The sequence below is a fragment of the Triticum aestivum genome, chromosome 1B, assembly GCF_018294505.1.
Source record: "Triticum aestivum cultivar Chinese Spring chromosome 1B, IWGSC CS RefSeq v2.1, whole genome shotgun sequence".
NCBI lineage: Eukaryota > Viridiplantae > Streptophyta > Magnoliopsida > Poales > Poaceae > Triticum > Triticum aestivum.
Window position 1 is genome coordinate 375,873,908 of NC_057795.1, and position 13,717 is coordinate 375,887,624.

Genomic DNA, 13,717 nt, shown 5'->3' on the forward strand with positions numbered 1-13,717 from the left:
TAGTGCATTTTCTCTGTGATGAACTAGGACACATGGACTTGCCTCTTTCGGTCAAACCGAAGCCTTTCGGTGCCACCAAAGAAAACAACTCAGTGTAGCCGAACTCAAAGATGAGAAAGCACTTTGTCATTTGCTTCCTGCACATTTTATTCCAGCTCCACTCGATGATTCTTTTCCTCTACCAGCACCTTATTTTTCCCTGCTACTTTGCTAAGTGACTCAAGGACCAAACCTATTTTGACTCACACTCCACAAGACCCTTCTTGGAAATTGATATCAAAGGGGAGGAGAGAGCTCACATCAAAGCTTAATAATGTCTAAAGGGGGAAAAGAGAGATAGATAATCACATCATAGAGAGACCCCAGGTGCTTGGTATTCAAAGAGGAGAGAAGTTACATGTATTTAGAGGGGAAAGACATGTTCATGTTGTTTTGTTTTGTTTGTGTGCTAGCTTTGCTATGATTTTCTATTCCCTATCTTCTCCCAATATCCCATATAAGATTCAGGGGGAGCAAGACATCTAAGGGAAGGAAATCTTCAAATTCATTGCATATATTTACCTTTGGGGACATGTCTACACTCAAATAGAGTACCTAGTACTCACTCTATACATGTCATCCCAATCTTGGTACTCTCGTGGTTTACTGCTCTTGCTCTGTTTAGTAGATGTCTCTGTGTTGTCTAACCTTGTTTTCTCAGGTTCATCTCTTCCAAAGCTATCTCAAGACCACAAGGTAAGTATATGCATCACATTCATGTGAATGAGGATCCCTTGATGATGTACATATTGTTTGCAAGAAGGACTCATGAGCATGAAGGTACTTTCTCATATTCACACCATGTACTCTAATGCATATAGCCAAGATACATGTAACTCATTGCTTGCTTTGTCATGATTATGCACTCACATGATCTTATGTTCCATATTTGCATGATTGCATACATGTAAGGGGAGCCTATGCATGCTACATGTCCTTCCAAAGCTCTATTTGCTTTTCTCTATATCTTTATATAAAGCTTTGATATATGTCGTCATCAATTACCAAAAAGGGGCAGATTGAAAGCACAAAGTGCTCCCTGGGTGATTTTAGTAATTAATGTCAACATATCTCTTGTTGGACTAATACTTTTATCTAGTGTATTTTAGATAAGTCCAACAGTGGAGTGGCATGGACAAGAGGATGTGGAACCCCTTCAAGGTGCTAAGGACAAAGGATTGGCTCAAGCTCAAAGTTCAAGACTCTACATTTTCCATTTCAGTGATCCAAGATCACATTGAGTCCATAGGAAAGCCAATACTATTAAAAGGGGATGAGGTGTTGCTCAATGGCTTGCTTGCTCAAAATTCTTAGTGATATGCTCCAAAGCCCTCAACCACTTTCTCATATCCACATATGTACCAAACCAAAAGTCAAACTCAGCCCCACCAATTTAATCCATCCGACGACACCAAGTTCAGTTGACATAGCCACTGCCAGAAACCCTAATCACTTCGGTCTAACCGATGGGATCTCGGTCTCACCGAGATGGGCTTGCAAACTCCCTGTTGTCTATTGAAATATTTTTGGTCTAACCAAAAATATGTAATCGGTCACACCAAGTTTGCCTGACCAACTCTCTGTTTTGCTTATTACCAAATCGGTCCCACCGAGTTGTGTAATCAGTCAAACCGAGATGAAGTTTTACCCTAACCCTTGCACATGGGTTCCACCGAGTTGATCATATCGTGCCGCCCGAGTTGTGTAATCGGTTAAACCGAGATGAGGTTTTACCCTAACCCTTGCACATCGGTTCCACCAAGTTGAACATATCGGTCCCACCGAAATGCCTAATGGTCACATTTTTAACTAAATTGGTCCGACCGAGTTTTTTGATTCGGTCCCACCGAGTTTGGTGAATTGTGTGTAACGGTTAGATTTTGTTTGGAGGCTATATATACCCCTCCACCCTCTCCTCATTTGTGAGGAAAGCCATCAGAACGTGCCTACACTTCCATCATTCATTTTCTGAGAGAGAACCACCTACTCATGTGTTGAGGCCAAGATATTCCAATCCAACCATATGAATCTTGATCTCTAGCCTTCCCCAAGTTGCTTTCCACTCAAATCATGTTTCCACCAAATCCAATCCTATGAGAGCGAGTTGAGTGTTGGGGAGACTATCATTTGAAGCACAAGAGCAAGGAGTTCATCAACAACACTCCATCTATTACCTTTTGGAGAGTGGTGTCTCCTAGATTGGTAAGGTGTCACTTGGGAGCCTCCGACAAGATTGTGGAGTTTAACCAAGGAGTTTATAAAGGCAATGAGATCTCCTACTTCGTGAAGATCTACCCTAGTGAGGAAAGTCCTTCATGGGCGATGGCCAAGGTGGGATAGACAAGGTTGCTTCTTCGTGGACCCTTCGTGGGTGGAGCCCTCCATGGACTCGCGCAACCGTTACCCTTCGTGGGTCGAAGTCTCCATCAACGTGGATGTACGATAGCACCACCTATCGGAACCATGCCAAAAACATCTGTGTGTCCAATTGCATTTGCACACTCCAATCCCATCCCTTTACTTTCTTGCAAGTTGGATACTTTACTTTCCGCTGCCCATATACTCTTTGCATGATTGCTTGATATGTATTGTGAATGGTTAAACTAGTGCTTAATCTTTACCTCAACTTGAAAAACTTAAAAACTATCAACTTTGTGTGTTGAGTGTCTATTCGCCCCCCTCTAGACACCTCTTCTCGATCCTTTCAGAGAGGATGAGGGAGAGGCGTCCAGGGGGGAGGGATAGGGCTCGACCTTATCCCTCCATCTACCTACTGATGTCTACTATGAAACTTTATTCTTGTAGACACGTGTTGGGCCTCCAAGCGCAGAGTTTTGTAGGATAGTAGCAATTTTCCCTCAAGTGGATGACCTAAGGTTTATCAATCATGGGAGGCATAGGATGAAGATAGTCTCTCTCAAGCAACCCTGCAATCAAATACAAGAAAGCTCTTATCCCCAACACACCCAATACAATAGAAAATTGTATAGGTGCACTAGTTCGCCATAGAGATGGTGATAAAAGTGTAGTATGGATAGTAGATATGAGTTTTTGTAGTGCGAACAATAAAAAACAACAAAATAGTAAATAGTAAAATGGAGCACAAATGGTATTGCAATGATGGAAAATGAGGCCTAGGGTCCGTACTTTCACTAATGCAATCTCTCAACAAAGCTACATATGATTATCCCTCAAAGTGCAATAAAGAATCACTCCCGAGTTCCTATTAGCGGGGAACAAAAGATAGAAATTGTTTGTAGGGTATGAGACCACCTCAAAGCTATTCTTTCCGATCATTCTATCCTATAGTTCATACTAAAATAACAGCAAGCTATTCTTTCCGATCGATCTAATCAAGAGTTTGTACTAAAATAACACCATATGATGCATATCAACCAACTCTAATGTCACCTAGATACCTCAATGTCACCGCGAGTACCCGTGAGTTAATTATACGATATGCATCAAACAATTTTAGATTCATAATACTCAATCCACAAAGAGAACTACAAGGGGACCCCAAAGTTTCTAATGGAGAAAAGATAATAAAAACGTGCATCAGCCCCTATGCATGGATTACCCCAAAGTCACCTCGGGAATCCGCAAGTTGAGTGCCCTAACATATATCAAGTGAATCAAAATAATACCCCATTATCACCATGGGTATTCATATGCAAGACATATATCATGTGTTCTCAGATTTGAACATTCAATCTGACAAGACAAAACTTCAAAGGGTAAAGACTCAATTCATCACAACAATGGTAGAGAGGGGAGAAACATCATATGATCCATCTATGTTAACAAAGCCCATGATACATCAAGATCGTGACATCTCAAGATCGCGATAAAGAGAGATTAAACACATAGCTACTGGTACAAACCCTCAGCCCTGAGGGTGGACCACTCCCTCCACATCGTGGTGGCCGCTTGGATGACGAAGATGGCCACCGGAGATGATTCGCCCCTCCGGCAGGGTGCCGGAATAGGGTCCCGAATGGTTTTTAGTGGATATAGAGGCTTGCGGTGGCGGAACTTCCGATATAGGGTCTCTCCGAGGGTTTTTGGAATATTTGGGAATTTGTAGGGTGAAGAAGGGGTACGGTGGGGCACTGAGGTGAGCACAACCCACCAGGGCGCGCCTGGGGGCCCAGGCGCACCCTAGTGGGTTGTGGCCCCCTCTGGGAACCCCCGAGGTGCTGCTCTGGCCCAATGTTTCTCTTCTGGTCCATAAAAAATCTACAAAAAGTTTTGCGCTGTTTGGAGAACTTTCATTTCTGCACAAAAAACAACCCTATGGTAGTTCTGCTGAAAACAACGTCAGTCTGGGTTAGTTCTATGAAAATCATATCAAAACCATATAAAATTATTGTAAACATGACATGAATACTTCATAAATTATAGATATGTTGGAGACGTATCAGCATCCCCAAGCTTAATTCCTACTCGTCCTCGAGTAGGTAAATGATAAAAGAAATAATTTATGAAGTGTGAATGCTAGCAAAGTTCACAAGTTTTATCAATGACAATTTCAATCACTTTTCCTAGCATCATAACAGCAATTATTTCTTATAAAATTTCTCATGTTAAAGTAGCAACCAGCTCACATGTTAAGGTTCAAACAATGAATTCTCTTGAAACTCAACAACCTATGTTCTCAGTCACCAAGCAATTGCAATTCAACTTATTCAACAGAGTCCAAGTAAGAGCTCCACATACTCAACCATCATATAGTCTTCTATGATTGCTAACACTCACCGCATACACATGAGCAAAACATTTCAACCGGACACATAGAAAGATAGGGGCTTATCATTTTGCCTCCTAATGTATTCACCTCAAGGGTGATGTCAACAATAATAACTCATGCTACCCATATCTACTAGATATATGTGCCTAGATCTTTCCCCACCACATGATGCTTGCCAAAAGAGAAAAATAAAAAGGAATAGAGATAAAAACTTTGACTCTTTGCATAAAAGTAAATACTGAAAAGTAAAAGATAGGCCCTTCGCAGAGGGAAGCAGAGGTTGCCATGCGCTTATTTGTTTGTATGCTCAACCCCTTAGTGCAAAAGAACATCACGTTATATTGCCCCTTATGATAGCAACCTTTATTATACATTCTGTTGCTTTTATTCTTTGCCATCACAAGTTCGGACAACACTCATATTTCTCTTACACTAAATGATCTAACACTTTTTAGAAGCAATATTTATTGCCTTATTGCACCGATGGCAACTTACTTGAAGGATCTTGCTCAATCCATAGGTAGGTATGGTGGACTCTCAAAACAAGATTTGGGTTTAAGAGTTTTTGTATGAACAATTAGTATCTCTACTTGGTGCGGAATTTTTGGCTAGCAAAGATAGAGCACCACATGTTGAAGGATCTGTGACAATATAACTTCTATGTGAATATGAACAAACATAAATCATTACGTTGTCTTCCTTGTCCAACGTCAACAATTTTGGCATATAATATTTTGATGGGGGCTCACAATCACAAAATATTTCCAAGATAGTGTATTTGCATGTGAAAGTTCTCTTCCTTATACTAATTATTTGTGAATTGCTTGTATGACCAATATTGTGATTGTCAAGCTTCAAAAGATTTCACTTTCTAAACCCAATGTGAAGCCACTACTAGGCATGATATGATTTCAAATTCACGACATTCAATTTATTCAACAAACTACTCATAAGATAAAAGTGAAGCACAAGAGTAAATGACAAGCTACTCCAAAAATATATAAGTGAAGATCAAGTGAGTAGTTATGTAAATGGGTAGCTAATTGTGGATTCTCTCTTATTTAAAAAACTTTCAGATCAACTATTTTATTAAAACAGCAAGCAAAACAAAACAAAATGACATTCTAAGAATAGCACAACTCATGTGAAGAAGCAAAAACTTAAGCTCAACCGGTACTAACCGATAATTATTGAAGAGGAAAGGTGGGATGCCTATCGGGGCACCCCCAAGCTTAGATGCTTGATACTTCTTGAAATATTATCTTGGGGTGCCTTGGGCATCCCCAATCTTGAGCTTTTGTGTCTCCTTAATTCTTCTCATATGACGGTTTCCCTAAATCTCAAAAGCTTCATCCACACAAAACTCAACAAGAACTCGCGAGATAAGTTAGTATAAACCAATGCAAAAACCTTGTCATTCTCTACTGTAGCAAGTCACTAAAATTATTATTCAACATTGCATACTAAATGAATCTGCATACTTAATACTCCTATCCTAAAATAGAATCACTAAACAAGCAAACATATGCAAACATAACAACAATCTGCCAAAACAGTACAATCTGTAAAGAATGCAAGATTCATCATAATTACCCAACTCCAAAAATTATGAGAAAAGTACCACACTGTAGAAAATTTATCAGATCTTATTTTGCAAAAAGTTCCAAAAATTTATCATATTCTGACTTTTCTAGGGAATTTTTGCAACATTGATAAACTTTCTGTTTTGAAACAGCAACATGTATACTTGCAAAATTAGCATGACAAAGGCTATCATTGACACATTTATAGAAATAAAATATGCAAAAAATTATTAAAAATAACAGCAAGCAAATCCTAACAAAATAAATTGACGCTCCAAGCAAAAGACATATCATGTGACGAATGAAAACATAGCTCCAAGTGAGATTACCGATAATGTTGGAGACGAAAGAGGGGATGCCTTTCGAGGCATCCCCAAGATTAGTTGCTTGGATCTTACATGGATATTACCTTGGGGTGACTTGGGAATCCCCAAGCTTAGGATCTTGTCACTCATTATTCTCCTCATATCGACATCTTATACAAAACTTGAAAACTTCAATCACACAAATCTTAATGGAACCTTGTGAGATAGGTTAGTATGATAAAGAGCAAACCATTTCACTTTTGGTATTGTCAAAGACAAGATTCATAATTGTTTCCACACAATGCCTACTGTATCATATCATTTCTACAATTTATATTGAGCAATATAAGCCATAGAAACTAGGAAACTAGCAAACTATGCATTGAAAAGAGAATCTGTCAAAAACAGAACAGTCTATAGTAATCTGTACTCAAACCATAATTCTGCTACTCCAAAAATTATGAAAAAATTGGACCACGTGAGAAATTTGTATATTAATGTTCTTCAAAAAGAATCAATTCCCTTCTGTTAAAAATGAGAGATATTTTCGTGAGCGCAAAAGTTTTTGTTTTTCAGCAAGATCAAATCAACCATCACCCAACATGATCCCAAAGGCTTTACTTGGCACTTTATTGAAACAAAAACAATAAAACATGATTACTACAGTAGCCTAATCATGTGAACACACAAAAACAGTAGGTAAAAGTTTTGGGTTGTCTCCCAAGAAGCGCTTTTATTTAATGCTTTTTAGCTAGGCATGATGATTTCAATGATGCTCCTATAAAAGATAAGAATTGAAACACAAAGAGCGCATCATGAAGCACATGGAAAGCACATTTAAGTCTAACCCACTTCCTATGCATAGGGATTTTGTGATCAAACAATTTATGGGAACAATAATCAACTAGCATAGGAAGGCAAAACAAGCACAACTTCAAGATTTTCAACACATAGAGAGGAAACTTGATATTGTTGCAACATGTAAATGCATATGTTCCTCTCTCATAATAATTTTCAGTAGCATCATGAATGAATTCAACAATATAACTATCACATAAAGCACTCCTTTCATGATGCATAAGCATAGAAATTTTATTACTCTCCACATAAGCAAATTTATTCTCATCAATAGTAGTGGGAGCAAACTGAACAAAGTAACTATCATGTGATTGAAAATTAAAATCATGATGACAAGTTTCATGGTTACCATTATTCAATATAGCATACGATAGCAACTTTGTTGTCATAGTCAATTGAAACCTCCTCTAAAATAGTGGATCCATCACTAAATAAAAGTCATGACCTCTCCAAATCCACTTTCATCACTGTAATCATCATAAATAGGAGGCATGCTACCATTATAACAAATTTGCACATCAAATCTTGGGGGACTAAAACATCATCTTCATCAAACATACCATCCCCAAGATTGTGGCTTTGCATATCATTAGCATCATGGATATTCAAAGAGTTCATGCCAACAACATTGCTATCATGCTCATCATTCAAATAATTTGTGCCCAACATTTTATTGATTTCTTCTTCTAACAATTGAGCACAATTTTCCGAACCATCATTTTCAAGAAAGACACTATATAGATGATCAATAAAATGATGCAACCTCAATTCCATTTTTTGTAGTTTTCTTTTATAAACCAAACTAGTGATAAAACAAGAAACTAAAAGATTCGACTGCAAGATCTAAACATATACCTTCAAGCACTCACCTCCCAGGCAACGGAGCCAGAAAAGAGCTTCGTTGATGGGTTGTGAATGTTGCTTACCTAGCCTCCCCGGCAACGACGCCAGAAAAGAGCTTGATTTCTACTACGCAACTTTATTCTTGTAGACACGTGTTGGGCCTCCAAGCGTAGCGTTTTGTAGGACAGTAGCAATTTTCTCTCAAGTGGATTACCTATGGTTTATCAATCCATGGGAGGCGTAGGATGAAGATAGTCTCTCTCAAGAAACCCTGCAATCAAATACAAGAAATCTCTTGTGTCCCTAACACACCCAATATAATAGCAAATTGTATAGGTGCACTAGTTTGGCGAAGATATGGTGATAAAAGTGTAGTATGTATAGTAGATATGAGTTTTTGTAGTGGGAACAATAAAAAATAGCAAGGTAGTAAATAGTAAAATGGAGCACAAATGGTATTGCAATGATGGAAAATGAGGCCTAGGGTCTGTACTTTCACTAGTGCAATCTCTCAACAATGCTAACATAGTTGGATCATATGATTATCCCTCAAAGTGCAATAAAGAATCACTCCTGAGTTCCTATTAGCGGAGAACAAAAGATAGAAATTGTTTGTAGGGTATGAGACCACCTCAAAGCTATTCTTTCCGATCAATCTATCCTAGAGTTCGTACTAAAATAATAACAAGCTATTCTTTCCGATCGATCTAATCAAGAGTTCATACTAAAATAACACCATATGATGCATATCAACCAACTCTAATGTCACATAGATACCCCAATGTCACCGCGAGTACCCGTGAGTTAATTCTATGATATGTATCAAACAATTTCAGATTCATAATACTCAATCCACACAAAGAACTACAAGGGGACCCAAAAGTTTCTATCGGAGAGAAGATAATAAAAACGTGCATCAACCCCTATGCATAGATTACCCCAAAGTCACCTCGGAATCCGCAAGTTGAGTGCCATAACATATATCAAGTGAATCAAAATAATACCCCATTGTCACCACGGGTATTCATATGCAAGACATATATCATGTGTTCTCGGATTTGAACATTCAATCCGACAAGACAAAACTTCAAAGTGTAAAGACTCAATTTATCACAACAAGTGTAGAGAGGGGAGAAACATCATATGATCCATCTATGTTAACAAAGCTCAAGATACATCAAGATCGTGACATCCCAAGATCATGACATCCCAAGATCCCAAAGGTGGACTACTCCCTCTTCATCGTGGTGGCCGCCGGGATGATGAACATGGCCACCAGAGATGATTCCCCCCTCCGGCAGGGTGCCTAAATAGGGTCCCGATTGGTTTTCGGTGGCTACAGAGGCTTGCGGCGGCGGAACTTCTGATCTAGGGTCTCTCTAATAACCCACAAGTATAGGGGATCAATTGTATCCTCTTTCCATAAGTAAGAGTGTCGAACCCAACAAGGAGCTAAAGGTAGAACAAATATCCCCTCAAGTTCTATCGACCACCGATACAACTCTACGCACACTTAACATTCTCTTTACCTAAAACAAGTATGAAACTAGAAGGACTTTGTAGCTGTTGTTGGATAGGTTTGCAAGAATATAAAGAGCACGTAAATAAAAACTAGGGATTGTTTAGATAAAGAAGCAATAAAGTTAGTATAGCGAGTGTGGAAAAGTGGTGGTAGGAGTTGTGAAATTGTCCCTAAGCAATTGACTACTTTACTAGACCGATAGCAAGTTTTATGTGGGAGAGGCCACTGCTAGCATATCATCCCTGACTTGGAATTGTATGCACTTATGATTGGAACTATTAGCAAGCATCCGCAACTACTAACATTCATTAAGGTAAAACCCAACCATAGAATTAAGATATATTTGTCCCCCTTCAATCCCGTATGCATCAATTTCTATGCTAGGTTGAAGGTTCTGTCACTCTTGCCCTCCAATACATAGTCCTATCAACATACAACTAACCCTATGGTGTGATCCATGTGCACGCTCATATAATGGGCACCAAAGGACAACAACATAACCACAAAAATTAAACCAATCATAGCAATTCAACAATTACCGATAGGACAATGAAAATCTACTCAGACATCATAGGATGGCAACACATCATTGGATAATAATATGAAGCATAAAGCACCATGTTCAAGTAGAGGGTACAGCAGGTTGTGGGAGAGTGGACCGTTGTAGATAGATGAGGGAAGGTGATGGAGATGTTGGTGAAGATGACGGAGGTGTTGGTGTAGATCATGGTGATGATGATGGCCCCGGCGGCGTTCCCGCGCCACCAGGAGAGAGGGGGAGAGAGCCCCCCTTCTTCTTCTTCTTCGTTGACCTTCTCCCTAGATGGGAGAAGGGTTTCCCCTCTGGTCCATGGTCTCCATGGCGTGGGAGGGGCGAGAGCCCCTTTGAGACTGGGTCTATCTCTCTATCTCTCTCTGTTTCTGTGTTCCAGATGCTTCCCTTTCACCATTTCTTATATTCCCGGAGATCCATAACTCCGGTTGGGCTGAATTTTGGACACGATCTCTATCTAGATATTAGCTTTATTGCGGCGAAAGAAGGGAACCAACTTCCTTACGTGGTGGCCACGAGGGCCCAGGGCATGCCTGACCCCCTGGGGCATGCCCCCTGCCTCGTGGCCCCCTCGGGCATCGTCTCACGTTGATTCTTCTTCCCAAAAATCATAAATATTCCAAAAAATCTCCGTCAGTTTTTACCCCATTTGGACTCCGTTTGATATGGGTTTTCTGAAAACAAAAAACATGCAACAAACAGGAACTGGCACTGGGCACTGGATCAATATGTTAGTCCCAAAAATAGTATAAAAAGTTTCCAAAAGTATATGAAAGTTGTAGAATATTGACATGGAACAATCAAAAATTATAGATAGACGGAGACGTAACAGCATCGCCAAGCTTAATTCCTACTCGTCCTCGAGTAGGTAAATGATAAAAAAGATAATTTTTGATGTGGAATGCTACCTAGCATAATCTGTATCATGTAATCTAATCATGGCACGAATATTTAGACATGAGTTATTCAAAGCAATAGTCTATCATTTGACATAAAATAATTTAATACTTGGGCATCCCAACAAACAATCATGTCTTTCAAAATATCAATGCTAAAGAACGTTATCCCTACAAAATCATGTAGTCTTTTATGCTCCCTTTTCTTAACACAAGGTACCCCTCATGCCCATCCCGGTGTCAGCCAAGCAATTGGTTCATACTTTTTAACGCACTTCAGCTTTGTCAACCCTCACGCAATACATGAGCGCAAGCCATGGATATAGCACTACAGGTGGAATAAAGTATGATGGTAGAGGTTGTGTGGAGAAGACAAAAAGGGAGAAAGTCTCACATCGACGCGGCTAATCAACGGGCTATGGAGATGCCAATCAATTGATGTCAATGCGAGGAGTAGGGATTGCCATGCAACAGAAGCAGTGGAGCTATAAGTGTATGAAAGCTCAAAACTGAAACTAAGTGGGTGCGCATCCAACTTGCTTGCTCATGAAGACCTCGGGCATTTGAGGAAGCCCATCATCGGAATATACAAGCCAAGTTCTATAATGAAAATTCCCACTAGTATATGAAAGTGATAACTCAAGAGACTCTCTATATGAAGAACATGGTGCTATTTTGAAGCACAAGTGTGGTAAAAGGATAGTAACATTGCCCCTTCTCTCTTTTTCTCTCATTATTTTATTTAATTTTTTTTGGTGGTCTTCTTTGGCCTCTTTTATTTTTTCATAAAGTCAGGAGACTCATCCCAACTTGTGAGCGAATCATAGCTTCCATCATCCTTTCCTCACATGGGACAATGCTCTAATAATGATGATCATCACACTTTTATTTACTTACAACTCAATACTACAACTCGACACTAGAACAAAAATATGACTCTATATGAATGCCTCCGGCAGTGTACCGGGATGTGCAATGATCTAGCATAGCAAAGATATCAAAAAACGGACAAGCCATGAAAACATCATGCTAGCTATCTTATGATCATGCAAAGCAATATGACAATGAATGCTCAAGTCATGTATATGATGATGATGGAAGTTGCATGGCAATATATCTCGGAATGGCTATGGAAATGCCATAATAGGTAGGTATGGTGGCTGTTTTGAGGAAGATATAAGGAGGCTTATGTGTGATAGAGTGTATCGTATCACGGGGTTTGGATGCACTAGCGAAGTTTGCACCAACTCTCGAGGTGAGAAAGGGCAATGCACGGTACCGAAGAGGCTAGCAATGATGGAAGGGTAAGAGTGCGTATAATCCATGGACTCACATTAGTCATAAAGAACTCATATAATTATTGCAAAAGTTTATTGGCCCTCGAAGCAAAGTACTACTACCCATGCTCCTAGGGGGAGGTTGGTAGGAGTTAACCATCGCGCGCCCCCGACCTTCACGCAAAGATAAACAATCAAAATACAATTCGCGCCAATTTGGTTACATAGTTAGGAGACCATACGTGCATGCTTCGGGAATCACAAACCTTAACACCAATATCCTTACTAAACACAACCATTTACTAGTACTTCCCGCATATTATCATATCTATATCGCAAAACTATTGCAAGGAATCAAACATATCATATTCAGTGATCTACAAGTTTTATGTAGGATTTTATGACTAACCATGTGAATGACCAATTCCTGTCATCTCTCTAAATAGATATAAGGTGAAGCAAGAGATTTTAATTATTTCTACAAAAGATATGCCCATGCTCTAACAAATATAAGTGAAGCAAAAGAGCATTCTACAAATGGCGGTTTTCTATGTGAAGAGAAACAGGCAATCCAAACTTAAAATAATATAAGTGAAGCACATGAAGCATTCTATAAACCCATACTCAAAAGATATAAGTTAAGTGCAATGAGGATTCTATAAATCAACCAAGGACTATCTCATACCAGCATGGTGCATAAAAGAAAAGTGAAAACTAAATGCAAAAGACGCTCCAAGATTTGCACATATCACATGAATGAAACGAATCCAAAAACATACCGATACTTGTTGAAGAAAGATGGGATGCCTTCCGGGGCATCCCCAAGCTTAGATGCTTGAGTCTCCTTGAATGTTTACTTGGGGTGCCTTGGGCATCCCCAAGTTTGAGCTCTTGCCTCTCCTCCTTTTGCTCGTATTGAGACCTCCTCGATCTTTGAACACTTCATCCACACAAAACTTCAACAGAAAACTCGGTAAGATCTGTTAGTATAATAAAGCAAATCACAACTCTACGTACTGTTGCAAACCAATTCATATTTTGTTTTTGCATTGTAGCTACTGTAATATAACTTTTCCATGGCTTAATCCACT